Genomic DNA, 15,003 nt, shown 5'->3' on the forward strand with positions numbered 1-15,003 from the left:
TTTTTTTCACTTTAGTACAAGAAAGCAATATAATGCTTTTACTTGTGATACTTATAATGAAATTCTAACTTGCTCTTATAGGAACCAATATATGCTCTTACTCAGTGTTATAAGAACCAATATAGGTACAACCCAATTAGTCCAGAAAATTTATTGATCATCCATAGTGTGTGCAATACTGCAATAAACTCTAATGAGGAATTTAAGCAGGACCAGAACAAGTCATTTAGTCCCATCTCCTCACATGCAATTTCTGAGACTTGTGGGGAATAGGTTTAGGAATTCTCTGAGTTTCCACAGATGGCTTAACGAGTCATAAAGAAAAAGAAGGCCACAGGATGAATGCATCCAAGATTAGGTAAACAAAATTAGGTGTTCAGGGAGGAAGCACCCCCAAATTTAGGACAATAGCAGAAAGCTGCTTTCCCTGGAAGGAAGGACAAAGACAGGAAAACAGGACTTGAGACCACAGCAGGGCAAATTTGCCCAGAGTGGAGCTAATTAGCAAAAGAAAGGTGCCTTGTTGACCCAGAGGTAGCTTGCTCTGTCTTTCTTATCCCCTAGGCAAGTTTAGGTAAACAGAGGTGGGGCCTCATGTCTGCTGTAAACAACCAGCTACCTGGCACCAGGACTCTGTTTTTTATTGACCCAAATCCTTAACACCTCATATCTTCAAAACCCCCTTTCCCTCACGCCCATGAGTTAATGTTCACGATTTCATTGTCTCTTTGCGCAGGTCCATTATGCTTGTAAGCCTTCTGATCCTAATAAAAACGGAGGAAGGACCCTTACTCAGGGCTCTTGTCTCCTCCAGGACATTAGCCTCTCTCACATTTCAATCCTGTGTCTGCTCTCTTACTGGACAAGAGAGAACTACCGACCTAGAGTGCATGACAAGACTGGCCTACAAATTCTGTGCTGCTTTTGCTAAAAGAAAAACTCGCCTTTTAGCTGAACTGTATATAAAATTCCCATGATATTTGAACCTTAATCAAAACTATCAGTGTCAGCTCATTTGTTATCCCCCAGTCTTTGAATGCTGTCTAGTTACAAGTTTCCTGAATACAAAATCTTGTTCAAATGTCTTGTTCTTAGCTATGCTAATTGATATCAGATAATCCATTGTCACCTATTCAATAGTCATCTCACTCCTCATCTATGCTAACAAAAGCTCGGTTTGTTCACTCTCCTCTGAATAGACATTTCCCTCAAGGATGAATATTATCCCCAGAGAATGAAATGTGAATGGTCTAAGCTAAGGTAGTTGGTTTTATAACTCTTATCAAGTTCAGGCATATGGAATAGTTCTGGCCAATGATACACACAGAAAAGATTTTCGGGCAGCTTCCTCTTTAACTGTCTTTGCTAATTACTGTCAGAATGTGGGATCTTCAGAGTTACCGAAGCATCTTTTGATCCTGAGTAACTAAAACTAACATGGTTAAGAATGGCAGAACAGAAAGATGGAAAGAAATAAACTGTCATTTATGACTTTGTTAAGTTTATGAATCATGTAAAATAGTACATATCCTTTATGTTTAAGGCATAGTTAATTGGCTTTAGTTTTATGCAGTCAACAACATTCTGATTTATACAAGTACCTGTCTGTTGTCCAGGGTCTGTATGCTCCGGACAGCTGGTCTAGTAACTCATCCACTTTCTAACATAGAATGTTGATCATTTGAACCAAATACCTTTGAATTTGGTTTGTTTACCAGAAATTATACCCTATTAGAAAATGGCTACCAGAGTATTAAAATACTAAGTAACTGTCCATTTTTAAAGACATTTTAGGAGTACCTGGGTGGCTTAGTGGTTTAAGTGTCCGACTTCAGCTCAGGACATGATCTCACGGTTCCTAAATTCAAGCCCTGTGTCAGGCTCTGTGCTGACAGCTCAGAGCCTGGAGCCTGCTTCGGATTCTGTGTCTCTGTCTCTCTTTTCCCCTCCCTTGTTTGCATGCTATCTCTCTCAAAAAAAAAAAAAAAATCAATCAATAAACATTACAAAATAAAGACATGTTAAAATATTTTCAGATAGGATAAGGCTTTTATCTGTAATGCTAGCACTGTCTTGAGTACCTGGTAACAGTGCACAACCAACTTTAAATTCAGCTAAATTTCTCTTTACCTGATATGTCCCGATTCGAGAGACCCCCCGAAAACAAACCACCAGAGTCCAGAGCCAAAGCCAAGCGGCAAGGGTCGTTTATTGCAGGTTCGAACCCGGCCCCCGAGCAAGAATCTTACAGCTTCTTTTATAGACAGGCACAAACAAGTTAGGGATTTTTTTTGAGGTTACAGAGTTGTTATAGGCTGACATTTAAATTTGAACGCTCAGCAGAACTTGATTGGTTCCCGCCTTTATTTCAAACCATTCAGCAGAACTTGATTGGTTCCCGACTTTATGTCAGACTACCACCGGGCGCGCCCTGGCTGGTTTCGGGAACGGCGGGGGAAGGGAAAGATTTTTCTTTGCAGTTGTGAGTACACCTGGTAACTTTTCTCTTAGCCTCTCATACCCACACCTTGTACACGCTAACATTGTGTGCATTTTATTTCAATCTTAACATAAATGGCTACTCTTTATCCCACATACATTAGTTACTATAGATCTAATGTATTATAATGAAAGGTATAAAATAAAATCTACTTTTATACATCAATTTATATATTTTTAGGAAGAAAATTAAGAAAGTCAGTGAGTCTAAAAATGATTTCTTAAGTATACTTAAAAGCACAAAGAAATTTCAGGCAGAAAACATTTAATAGCTAAAGCATCCCAATGGATGCAACATCTGGCATGGTGATTCCCCTTCATGACTTGTGGCAAAAAAATTTTCTGTTGTATTTATCATACGTGTATGAATTGGAAATTCCAATTAAGAAAATTTAGCTTTGGTATCTGGATTCTAAAATGCTACTTAGGTAATTTTGATGTAAATTTCATTTGAAAACTACCTAATGAGCCCTTGTGAACATTGAGGGATACTCTGTAAGCCAGAAGTACCGAATATCAAAATAATTATTCAAAATAAACGAAAAGGGAATGATGATATTCTCTGAATAGGTCCCTGAAACTAAATTCAGGGAGGCCAGCTGTGTTATTTTGCTGCTTATTTGTCTTCTGTTTTGTTTTGTTTCTTTTATCAACAGTATATACATTTCCATTTTGTTGGATATAGTACTTCTGTCTCATTATTCTTGTTCTTTGCTTCTTGGGAGAGAAATGATTGAAAATATCCATGTATAAAATCCATAGTGTCCCAAGACCAAATATATATATATTATATATATATTTATATATAATATATTATATATATTTATATATATATAACATATATATAACATTTATATATATATAACATATATATATATATGTTTTCACTGATAGCTCTATTGACTGCAGGTTTGTTTTTGTATTATTTTGTTTTGTCTTATTTTGTTTTGTCTTACTTTGTTTTTGGTGAGAGATAACAAATAAAGATGTAATTTACATTTTGGGTTTAAGTAAAATGACAGAAGTGTTTAGATTCGAGCCACACTTTTAGAAAAAGACACATTAAAGGAGCTCCTGGGTGTCTCAGTTGGTTAAGCATCCGACTTCGGCTCAGGTCATGATCTCGCAGTTTGTGAGTTCAAACCCCGCGTCGGGCTCTGTGCTGACAGCTCAGAGCATGGAGCCTGCTTTGGATTGGGTCGCCTTCTCTCTCTCTGCCCCTCCCCAGCTCACACTCTGTCTGTCTCTCTCAAAAATAAATAAAAGTTAAAAAAGTAAAAAAAAAAGAAAAGGAAACATTATCTTGGAAAATAGACCTTACAGAGGGTCCAGCCAACATCCTGTCTTAGAATAATCTCTGCTGCTGAGTGGACAAGTAGCCCCATGCTGTTTCCAGACTGCTGATAGGGCTTGCCAAAAGAACAGAGACATTCAGTTGTTTTTAAAATATACCAAAATCTGTAACTAATCACTTAATTCCAAAAATACGTCCTCAAAATAGTGAGAAATAGAAAATAAATCCAATGTCTAAGCTTCCAATTGCAATGAGAAATGCAATGAAGGAAAAACACTTAAGTGCATGAGCAAATGTTCTAGAAACAATGAATACAATTGAAGGAAGGCATTGTTAGTGAGTATTCTATCAGGAACTGATATTTCAGCTGAGATCTGAAGGATGAACAAGAAATAAGAAGGTAAAGAAAGGGGGTGGGAGTGGGAAGAGCTTCTCAAGGCACCAGAAAGTATAAAGGCTCTGAGTTAGCAAAAATCATTATTTATTTGAGAATATGAAAAGTTGGAAAAAAACATAAATATGATATAAATATATGGGATAGAGCAATGGGGATGGATTTCAAAAAGTAAATTTTGAAAACTGTTTATTCCGACAGTTTTTGGAATTCATATTGGCTGAGAGAACCATTTGGACAGGGAGAGTAGATGTGAGAAGACCAGATTGTAAGCTATTGAACAGTATGAACTATGGTATTAGCAATGGAGAGAGAAGAACATACAACTTAAAATCAACAACAGTGTATTTAGATTGGATGTGAAGTGTGGGAGAAGATTTCCTCCTTCTGTAATTAGACAAATGTGTGTGCCTTTCACTGAAACAGTGAATACGGTAAAAGGACATATTTAGAAGCAAATTTTTTTGGACACATTTGCTTCTGAGAGTCCTTTGAAACATCCAAGTGGAAATGTCAGGCCAACTTTTGGATATATATGTTTAGAATTCAGAAAAGACAAAGATCTGGCTAGGACTGGCATATCAATAGGAAGTGAGGAAATGGCGTTAGTGAAATTGATCGAGTGCCTACAAGAGGTCAAGGATCAAGGCTTGATGCAGGACTTAAACTTATTAAGGAAAATTTGTAAAGGCAAGAAATGGGGTGCCTGGGTGGCTCAGTCGGTTGAGCGTCTGGCTCGTTATTTGGGCTCAGGTCATGATTTCAGGGTTTATGAGATCAAGCCCCTTGTCAGGCTCTGTGCTGAGATTCTCTCTCTCCTCTGCCCCTCCACTGCTCACATGCTCTCTCTCTCTTTCAAAATAAATATGTATATATTAAAAAAAATAAAGCCAAAAGTTATTATTTAAGAAGACTCGGTTATTTTACATGCCAAATTCAAAACAGATTACTGTATGGTTAAACTAAACAAAATTACCAACCAATTGTCAAAATATCTGTTCATAAATAAAAGGTGGATATAGTATTAAATACCAATATTTTCTTATTGCATTATTGGTAACTATGAGCAAGAAGTAGGCTACAAACTATTTTCATTATTTTTATCAGATCCACTAATTTTTCCCAAATTTAACATACCTAATCTGTTTCTTTGCCCTATATGCAGTCATGTCTGCCTCTGTCAAAAAGGTAACTTCACTTTACGGGAGATGGTATGCTGTTAGAAGAAACATATCATTGTAAAGGTTATCAAATGCTCTACATTCAAGTTTTTAACTGAATGATATTCTTATTGCTTTAGCTATTTCTTTAAAAAAAATTAATGCTTATTTTTGAAAGAGAGAGAGACAGAGCACAAGTGGGGGAGGAGCAGAGGGAGAGGGAGACAGAGAATCAAAAGCAGGTTCCAGGCTCTGAGCTGTCAGCACAGAGCCTGATGCAGGGCTCAAACCAACAAACTGTGAGATCGCGACCTGAGCCGAAGTCAGGTGCTTAACTGACTGAGCCACCCAGGCAGCCCTAGCTATTTCTATTCCAATGTGCAAATTCATAAATTTATGAAATACTGTACATTTTAGAGGTGTGATTCTCCATCTATGTCTTCTACTTGAAAGTGACTATGAATATCACTTTAAGAATATCTTGAACCCAGTGCTACCAAAGTTTCACTGACTTTAGGTGGGTATGAGTTTATTATTTAGATTAAAAATTATGAAAAAGACTTCCTCATTATTCAGAAACTTATCTCTCTATCCAAATATCACAATGTTGTATGTCTGAAACTAATACAATGCTATATGTTGATGACATTTCAGTAACAAAAGGAAATAACCTATCTCTCAGATGGCTTCCTTTCTCATACACCAAATGACCCTCAAGTTAACTGCAATCTTCTGTTTGCTTACAGCAAACAGACTGTGGGGATGTTTTCCTACATGAGTAGAACAATATGTGTGACTTGTGCTAAGTGCTGGATAACTGTTGGAGAAGTAAGTGAATAAATGCTTTTCAGGCATTTTGGAATTAGCTGTTGCATCACGGCCATCACTGTTAGATACAGATAAAATACAAAAACTGCACTATGCCACGAGGGCAGGATTTTTCTGTACACATGCCAATCAGCATAATGACTTCTTAGGCAACATACATCTTAATGTCCAAAATGAATCATAAAACTTTCAGTCTGATTTTGGTTACTGTGATTCCTAAGAGAAGCCATTGGAGATTTTATAACAAATTGAAACTACTCCTACCCACTGCCTCTTCACAAATATGTGGATATTTATCTATCACCTCCAATTGTCTAGTTGTTAAACTATCTTTTCATCCTAGCACAGTTGAATCATTCTATAAAATTGCCATGAACATTGAATTAGCAAATACTGAACCATTGCTCCTAGGACATCCGTAGGGTTAGGTTTTGTGATCCTCTGGTCACAATATTTTGCTCATCGGTCAATGTATAACCTTGTTTTAGGTATATTTCTTGTTACATGTGTAGTGTTGATTCATTCACGTTGAACTCATAGCTATCAACACCAGTAATGCATGTCTAAATGAAGCTTACAGAACACATGAACTTTCTCTGCAGGCACAACACAGTCTTCTTACAGTTAGGAATACTAGTCAGGACTTCGGCACTACACGTGGAGGATATCTTAAACAGTGAATTATCGAAAAAAAGCACAAAAAAGGTTTAAACATCACACTAAAAAACCACCAGAAAGAAACTCATTTATAGTATAAAAGCTAAAACAAGAAGTCATGCTTGTCTGACCTCAACTGGGAATGTACACGTGAGGCAACTCAACTTTTTCATTGCCTTGCACATGTCCACACATGTCTGCAAATGACCTCAAAAGTATTATGAGTATTGACTTTGGGGTTGCAAATTAATTTCATGTCACTTTCTGTTTTAAAGTTTATTATTTATTTTGAGAGAGAGAGACAGAATGTGAGCAGGGGAAGGGCAGAGAGAGGGGAAGAGAGAGAGAATCCTAAGCGGGCTCCACACTGTCAGTGCAGAGCTTGATGTGGGGCTTGAAATCACAAACTGTGAGATCATGATCGTAGCTGAAAGCAGGAGTGGAACCTTTCCCCGGCTGAGACACCAAGGTTCCCCGTGAAGAAATTTCAGCAAGCAGGCTAATTCCCAAATACGGAAACCACAAGTAATGGGATGCAACATATTTTAGTGGATCACAAAAGGTGTAATCTTCTCAAAAATATTCATTGGTGGCCACATTATTCAAAGACAGGAAAGTAGTGACTAATGATGCATTTCTCATGTAACAATGAAAAAAGATATTTATTAAAAATGGCAGAGTTGGGGCACCTGGTGGCTCAGTCAGTTAAGCATCTGCTTCGGCTCAGGTCGTGATCTCGCAGTTCGTGAGTTCGAGCCCTGCATCAGGCTCTTGCTGACAGCTCGGAGCCTAGAGACTTCTTTGGATTCTGTGTCTCCCTCTTTCTCTGACCCTTCCCTGCTCATACCCTGTGTCTCTCTCTTCCTCAAAATAAATAAACATTAAAAAATTTTTTTAAATGGCAGAGTAAAACCCCCATGAAATTTAATTGTATGTTGACTCTGCGTAGCCTTATATCAAATTGAGTAAAAATCAATTACAACTTTAAGGTTTTTTTCTGAAATAGCAAATACATGGCAAAGAAAATTGCTGATTCCCTCCCAGTAGGCTTTCTACCAACTAAATGACTTCAGATTTCTGCCTTTGTACCTGGATTTACTTTCCAGTCTTTTAATATTAAATTATAATGTTTCTAATATTTTAGGAGATTTGTCTTCTATGTTCCTAGAAAACAGGGATTATGTACCTTACATTATCCCTTTTGTGTATATTTAAACATCAGGCATAATATTGCATCCAGAAGGGGGTTGACAGGTCAACTAATCCTACTCTACAATTACATCTGAAAAAACTGAGGTCAAGAAAAGTTAAGTGATGAACATTTCCACACAGAACTTTAAAACTTCCTGACTAGATTAAATATGTGGTAACTTGACAATAATACATCTTATCTTACACTGAATTTTTGGAAGTTTTGTTTCTAGAATAGACTCAATTACCCTTGGTTTAGAAGCAACACCCAAATAATTAAGAAACCAGAAATAACTAAACCTATCATTTGGCTTTTGAGGATACACTATGATTCAAATAATTCCCATGATATTTGTTCTTGTTTCCAGGTTCTCCACCTGACATTTCTGGGTTTTTTGGTTTTTGTTTTTTTTTCCTTTTCAATGCACATTTCTCTCAGTCGTGTATTTTTAATGCCGAGCTTTTGCTTTGAAAAAGCACAAACTGGAACAAAGCAAGTTCATACTCCCTAAAAGATTGGATGTGAAAAATAATCATGGGTGACTGCTTGGTTTACCTTGAAAATATACTGAGAATAGAGTTCTACTTTCTGTTCATTATTAGTTGCAAGGTGACTCTGAAATAAATACAGGTCTGTTACTTTCTCATACGGTCTGGTGGTGTTGCAAAGAAGTTTTTTTGACCTTCTGATGAATAATAGTAAGTTGCAGACACATAGGAGTTATAAAAAATGTTTGCTAAATGATTGTTAAATGGCTGAATGGTGGCATTGATTTAAATAAGACCTTGAAATACTTTTATAGGCACATCTGGTTTTCCTTCTCCATCAGCTTTTTAATTCAAATTAATCACTTGAGCCACAACCTGACCATATTAGCAGCACATCTAGTTTCCCATTCTTGAGACCTAAAATTAACAAATAGTGTTGAAGTTTTAATCAACCCAAAGCCAATTTTGTTTCCAAACACCAGGAAGAGATCTGCTTTGAGAACCTTAATAATCCAAATGCATATACCAATGTTTAGTTGTTTTTGTATCTTTCACTGCCACAGAGGTCACATTTAATACTAGTACTACGCCTTTTGATATGTATCTATTCCTCAATAAAGCTCTTACTAAGCCATATCCCCTAGGAGGCACAGTAGTTACTGAATAATGTGATCCTGCTCTCTTGTTTGTCTGAATCTTCTTTGATGGGAGTTAAAGTAAGAATAATCCAGTAGATAGTTTAACATCCTGCCATTGCTCCTAGATATGGCCTCGCAGTGAGGATGTCTAAACCAGCCAAGAGGAACACTCAGATGTCAGGCACAGTCTGGGACAAACCCAGCTCTCCAGTGCTGCCTATCAGACCTTGATATTAAGCTGAGGACACCATGCAGATTCCCCTTTCCTTCACGATGAGTTCCCTATCACAGAACTGGGTATACTTACAGTCAGCCAACTGAAGTTAGGATCATCTCTGTTTGTCAGAGAGATCATAAAAACACTGAGCCTCATAAGGTACTAGGCAGATTCTATCTCCTTTCCTTCTAAGGAAGTTCCTTTGCACCAATACAAAAATAACTAAAAAGACCATCACAAATCATAAAAAGTCTATCACTAAGGATCCCTAGGGCAACAGGATTGATTGTCCTGAGACTTACACAACAAATGGGAACATTCAAAATTGTTCTTCACTGAACCAGAGATCTGTCCTCTGGATGATTTCTTGCATCCAACTGATAGAAAACAATGCAGAAAATTTTTGTGACAATCTCTTGAAGCCCTGTCTACCTCAGTGCCCTTCTTCATAAATATTATGACACAGGTATTCAGTTGTTCCAAATCTGACTTTTCTTTATAATATTCTCTTTTGTTCTCCTCCTCTATTTTTCCCCTATCTTCACCCTAAACTAAGTCGTTATTAGCCTGCATCAAAATGTGTTCCTCATATTTGCAATACGATTCATGGTTAACAAAGCATTTTCAAATATCTTATCTCACCATAGTCTTCACCACTAAATTGAGAAAATAGAAACAATGACACTAACAATGTTTCTACTTCCATAGAAAACCTGCACTCCTACCTATACCTGCAGCCACATTTTCTAAGTTCCTTTTATGTAAAATATATAAAACCAAATGTCTAATGAAGTTTGCCTAGAAATTGAGAAATATAAGTCAATTATGCATTAACCATAACCTAGAATGGAAGGTGACACAGATTACTCTGATGATGAAGGAAAAAGCTAGATTTTAATTAAAAAATAAATAACATTTGAATATTTATAATGCTATATTATTCTCTCATTTGATACTCACAAGTAACACTAAGAGGTGTATGTCATTATATCTATATACAAATCAGAAAACACAGATTTAAGAGTCAAGTCTAAAATAAGGCTTTCCTTAAGGTCAGAGAGATTTGCCTGCTCTCCTTGAAAAAGTAAGCACCAATGAAATCTACCCAGCAAGGAAATGAATTTTCCAGTAAGCATGTGAGCTAATAAAAGATCCTGAGCACAGCTGGAATGAATCCCCAACCCTACAGCATCCTTGAGACCTGAACAGGGGACCAAGATAGGCTGTGTCTGAACACCTCATATAATATATATCTATGTATATAATAGATATGTTTTTTTTTATACTGTTAAATTTGTAGCAATTTGCTTTGCAACAATAGAATTAATACATCTTCCAAAGTTCACAGAGTTAGATGGTGTGGAAATCAGAACTTGAAGCCAGGCCTGTCAGATCCCAAAAACCAACTAAATGAATAATTTATATCATTTATGTTTGGTAGAAGAATAAAAACATATAGATAGGTAGATAGATAGATAGATAGATAGACACAAAAACAGTTGGATAGATAGAGAAGATAGATATTTTTATCAAACTGTAAAAATATGGGGCTTCAGGGGTGTCTGGGTGGCTCAGTAGTTAAGCATCTGACTTCAACTCAGGCCATGATCTCATGGTAAGTGGGTTGAGCCCTGCATCAGGCTCTGTGCTGACAGCTTGGGCCCTGGAGCCTACTTTGTATTCTGTGTCTTTCGTGCTCTGTCTCTCTGTCTCTCTCAAAAATGAATAAACATTAAACAAATTAAAAAAATACAGGGCTTCCTGTAGTATACAAAAAAAAAAAGTCTTAAGTCACTAAAGCCAGAGATGTAAAAGCAACCAAGGATGTTTTTATTACTGACATAAGTTCTAAAGGGGGCATTTAAACTCTAGGATATAAAAAAGAATGCAGAATTACAAGTAATGGATAATGCCTGTGAGAACATTATATAATAAAGTTTAAAAATGAAGTAAAAGATAAGTGAGAATCCCTTTCATTTGGCATTCTTAAAGTAATGCTTTGAAATCCTAAGCTAATTTTCCTCTAAACAAGCCTGACTTGACATTTTAATTTTGAAAGTTTTATTTTTCCTAGGCTGCTCTGATATACTGCTCCTCTTTCCCTGAAAAGCCATTAATTCTTGGCTAGTGGCCCTACCACAGTGCTTATGGATGTGGGCATGGAATTTGGAATCAGACAATACAGGTTCAAGAAATGCTAACACTTATTGGCATAGGAACTTAGAGTACCCTTTAACTACCAAAGTCTAACTTTCTTATTCATACAGTGCAAATGAGTGTAACAGTTCCCACCTGTCAATGTTGCTGTAATTATCAAATGCCATGATGTGTTTCAATTGTTTAGGATACATCTATTGAATGCTCATAAAGAAGTTTCCTTTTGGTATTATTTTTATCATTGGTGGCTAATGTTCAGGCACAAGGACTGAGAGCCATTGGCATGTGCGAAAAGCTGTTATAACGATAACAGCTTAAGTCATAATGATTTCAGTATCAGAAATTATCACACTCCTCAGGTAGATTTTAAAGATCTCAAGAGCAGATTTATGTTTAACAAACATCTGCTATGTGCTAGGAACAGTGGCCGACATTCATATCTTACGAGCCATTTTCTTAATCTCCAACCAAACTCTAAAGGGTGTGTATTAATACTTCATTTTCACATGTGGGAAACACCTCGTGATAAAGAGCTCCCAAAGATCTAGGGCAGAAAAAGTACAAAAGTAGATTTTTCTTTGTTTCTGTTGTTTGCACACAGTGAACAGCAAAGCCCTAAACTACAATTAAGATTTCTTTTCAGCATCACTGCTAAAGCAGTGCTTCTCAAACTTGTAACACAAGCAAAGCAATTGAAGCTATTGGTAGGTTGCCGTGAAAAATGTGTCGGATCACTTCTCTGCTGGCAAAGCTGAGGTAGAACTGCTAAGCACTCAGTTTGCACAAAGGTGCAAACTAGAACGTGCTGAATCAGGGCGAGGTTCCCAGGGCCTTTACGTGGGTCCCACAGTAGTGTGTTTGGAAAAATATGCAAATCAGCCAAAAAGATGGCATGGACAGTTGGTATAAAAGAAAGGCAACTTGAGATACAGAATTACCCAAATGAGTGGTATATAATACCCTCACCCACCAAGCAAGAATGAAAAATTGAAATTCAAGTTCATGTCACTGGTGGTTAGAATGTCCAAATTTATATTACCAATATGTCCATAAATGCAAAGGTAGACAATGAATGATTTAAGACTAATGGAATAACTGGAACCAGTGGACAATAATGGAATGAGTGAATAAGAAAGTGCTTTAGGAACATATTTGAACCGATCTTTATTATCACTGAGAATGACAGATAAAAATGTTTATACCTGATTATACCAGGTACCATACCTTAGTAATACTGTGTTTCGTATAATTCTGAAATTGGTGGGACTCGTGAAAAATGGCCTATAACGTATACCCAGGCAAAACTACATGCCACTTTATCCAAGGCATATATAAAAACAGTTATATTCATTTCAAAATGCCTGATAAGACCCTCACTCAGAAGTCACCATTTGGAACTGTGTTCCCACTGCTGAGGCCTATGGGCTAGAAATATCTTATGTCCCAGACACAACGTTCATTCTCTCTCTATATCTTGATTATAGATAGTAACCTACTTCTTCAACATTTGGATGAGCAAATATTATTTGATGTATTCAAATACTGCCTATGTCTGCTCTTTCTGTCCCTATATCCATACTATTGACATTTGTCAAGAGAATCTTTGTTCAGACATAATCATCATTGAAGTGGTTAATATTCTAATATCTCCTGTTAATCTACAAGGGAGAATCACTGCATACTTTCATACATAAATATATTAATATTTAATACACACAGATATATATGTAAATACATGCATTTTATATACATAAATTTACAAAGATACAGATACACAGAAATTTATTTTTCATCGAGTATCTTAAGGAGCTTCAGTTTCAGAGAAGAAATGTACATAACATTGGCTTAAGCTAATGATGTTCCAACTCTAGCTGAACTCCATTCAGCTCAGTGTCAATTATAATTACCTTTCTTCCCCCAGAATGTTAGGATTTTATTTTCAAAGTTTCTTTGTTGTACGGAAAGTAAAAATGCTGTTACAGTCTTGGTGTAACTGTTAGCCACAGATGACTCACCAATCACCACTATCCATGCTACAGCAAGAGTCTTAACACAAAGCTAACAATGCTTACAATTTTGTTGGAATGAAGACCCCAGGTTCAGTGGTCAACTTCCAAGAGGGACTAAATGGAGGAAGGTGTAATGTCACAAGAACTGTTCTTTGCCTCTTTGGGTGGGTGGGTGTCCTGGGTTTGTTATCACAGCTACCTTTTTCTTAAAACAGCTACCAAATCCATATGAGCACTTCAGCCAATAATAAATAGTTGTTCATTTGTTTTGGGGTTTTTCAGAGGTTATTTGGGGTCTTAACCATCTTCTCCTTCACCATCTTGTTTCTTCCCTCCTCTTCTCACCTTTCCCACTTTCTTCCTCATCTTATCTTCATCTTCATCCTCATCGTCTTCATCCAACAACTTCTCCAGCATGTCCAAATTCTTCTTCCCCCCTGACTTCTTCCTATTCATCCTCTTCATCATCTAACTCCTCCTCTTCACCATCCTCATCCTCCGCATATTCTCCTTCTTCTTCCTCCTCTTCTTCACCCACACCATCCACTTTGGCATCTGAGTCACGGACCTGCTGATCCTCTTGGTCATGGTCAAGAGCTATTTCAATTTCAGTAGTTTGGGGAGATTGGAAATTGAAACCAAGCCTCCAATTATTAAACCAAGGAACTCTAAGTTCACACTTTCATCAGTTAAGACCTCAATTCTCCTCTCATTTGATTTGCAATTGTTCAGGACAAGTTCGCAAACAGCTGCCCAGGTTTGGTTCCTCAGCTCCAGCTAGATTCTCCTCTTCATGTCCACGTTTCCTTCTTTTCCTCTGCAAAGTTAACTTTCTTTGGCAAAGGCCAGAGCAGGGAGAGGCATCCTGGCCTGCACAGCAAAGGCCTTTGGAAGGGTTCTGCTGGCAGCAGAGGCCAGCTTCATAGTCACAGGTGGTGGGTGGCATGTAGGCAGGTGAGAGGAGCCCCAGGAACCCCAATTCACTTTTTTATGTGGATTTTCTATCATATTATATTGTGGGAATTACATTGTGGTTGTCTCAAAAATGGCATATTTAATTTTTTCAAATGCTAATAGATTGGATATATGTATCTTTTTTGTTTTTGTTTTTGAAGTTTTTAATTAAATTCATGAGTTAACATACAGGTATAATACTAGTTTCAGGTATAGAATTTAGTGATTCATCACTTACATACATCACCCTGTGCTCATCACAAGTGCCCTCCTTAATCCCCATTGCTTATTTCACCCATCCACCCCACCGACCTCCCCTCTGGTAACCATTGGTTTGCTCTTTATAGTTAAGAGTCTGTTTTTTGGTTTGCCTCTCTCTCTCTCTTCTCTCTTTCCTTTTTTGTTTCTTAAATTCTACATATAAATGAAATCATAAGATATTTGCCTTTTTATGACTGACTTATTTCACTTAACATATTATTCTCTATCTTCCTCCATGTCTTTGTAAATAGCAAG

General features: G+C 37.0%; 1 pseudogene; it reads right to left on the bottom strand.

The window, feature by feature from the left end:
* Positions 1-13,208: 13,208 nt before the first annotated feature.
* LOC128311871 (acidic leucine-rich nuclear phosphoprotein 32 family member B-like) lies at positions 13,209-14,479 on the bottom strand (annotated as a pseudogene).
* Positions 14,480-15,003: the final 524 nt, after the last annotated feature.

This window comes from Acinonyx jubatus, chromosome C1, assembly GCF_027475565.1.
Source record: "Acinonyx jubatus isolate Ajub_Pintada_27869175 chromosome C1, VMU_Ajub_asm_v1.0, whole genome shotgun sequence".
Lineage (NCBI taxonomy): Eukaryota > Metazoa > Chordata > Mammalia > Carnivora > Felidae > Acinonyx > Acinonyx jubatus.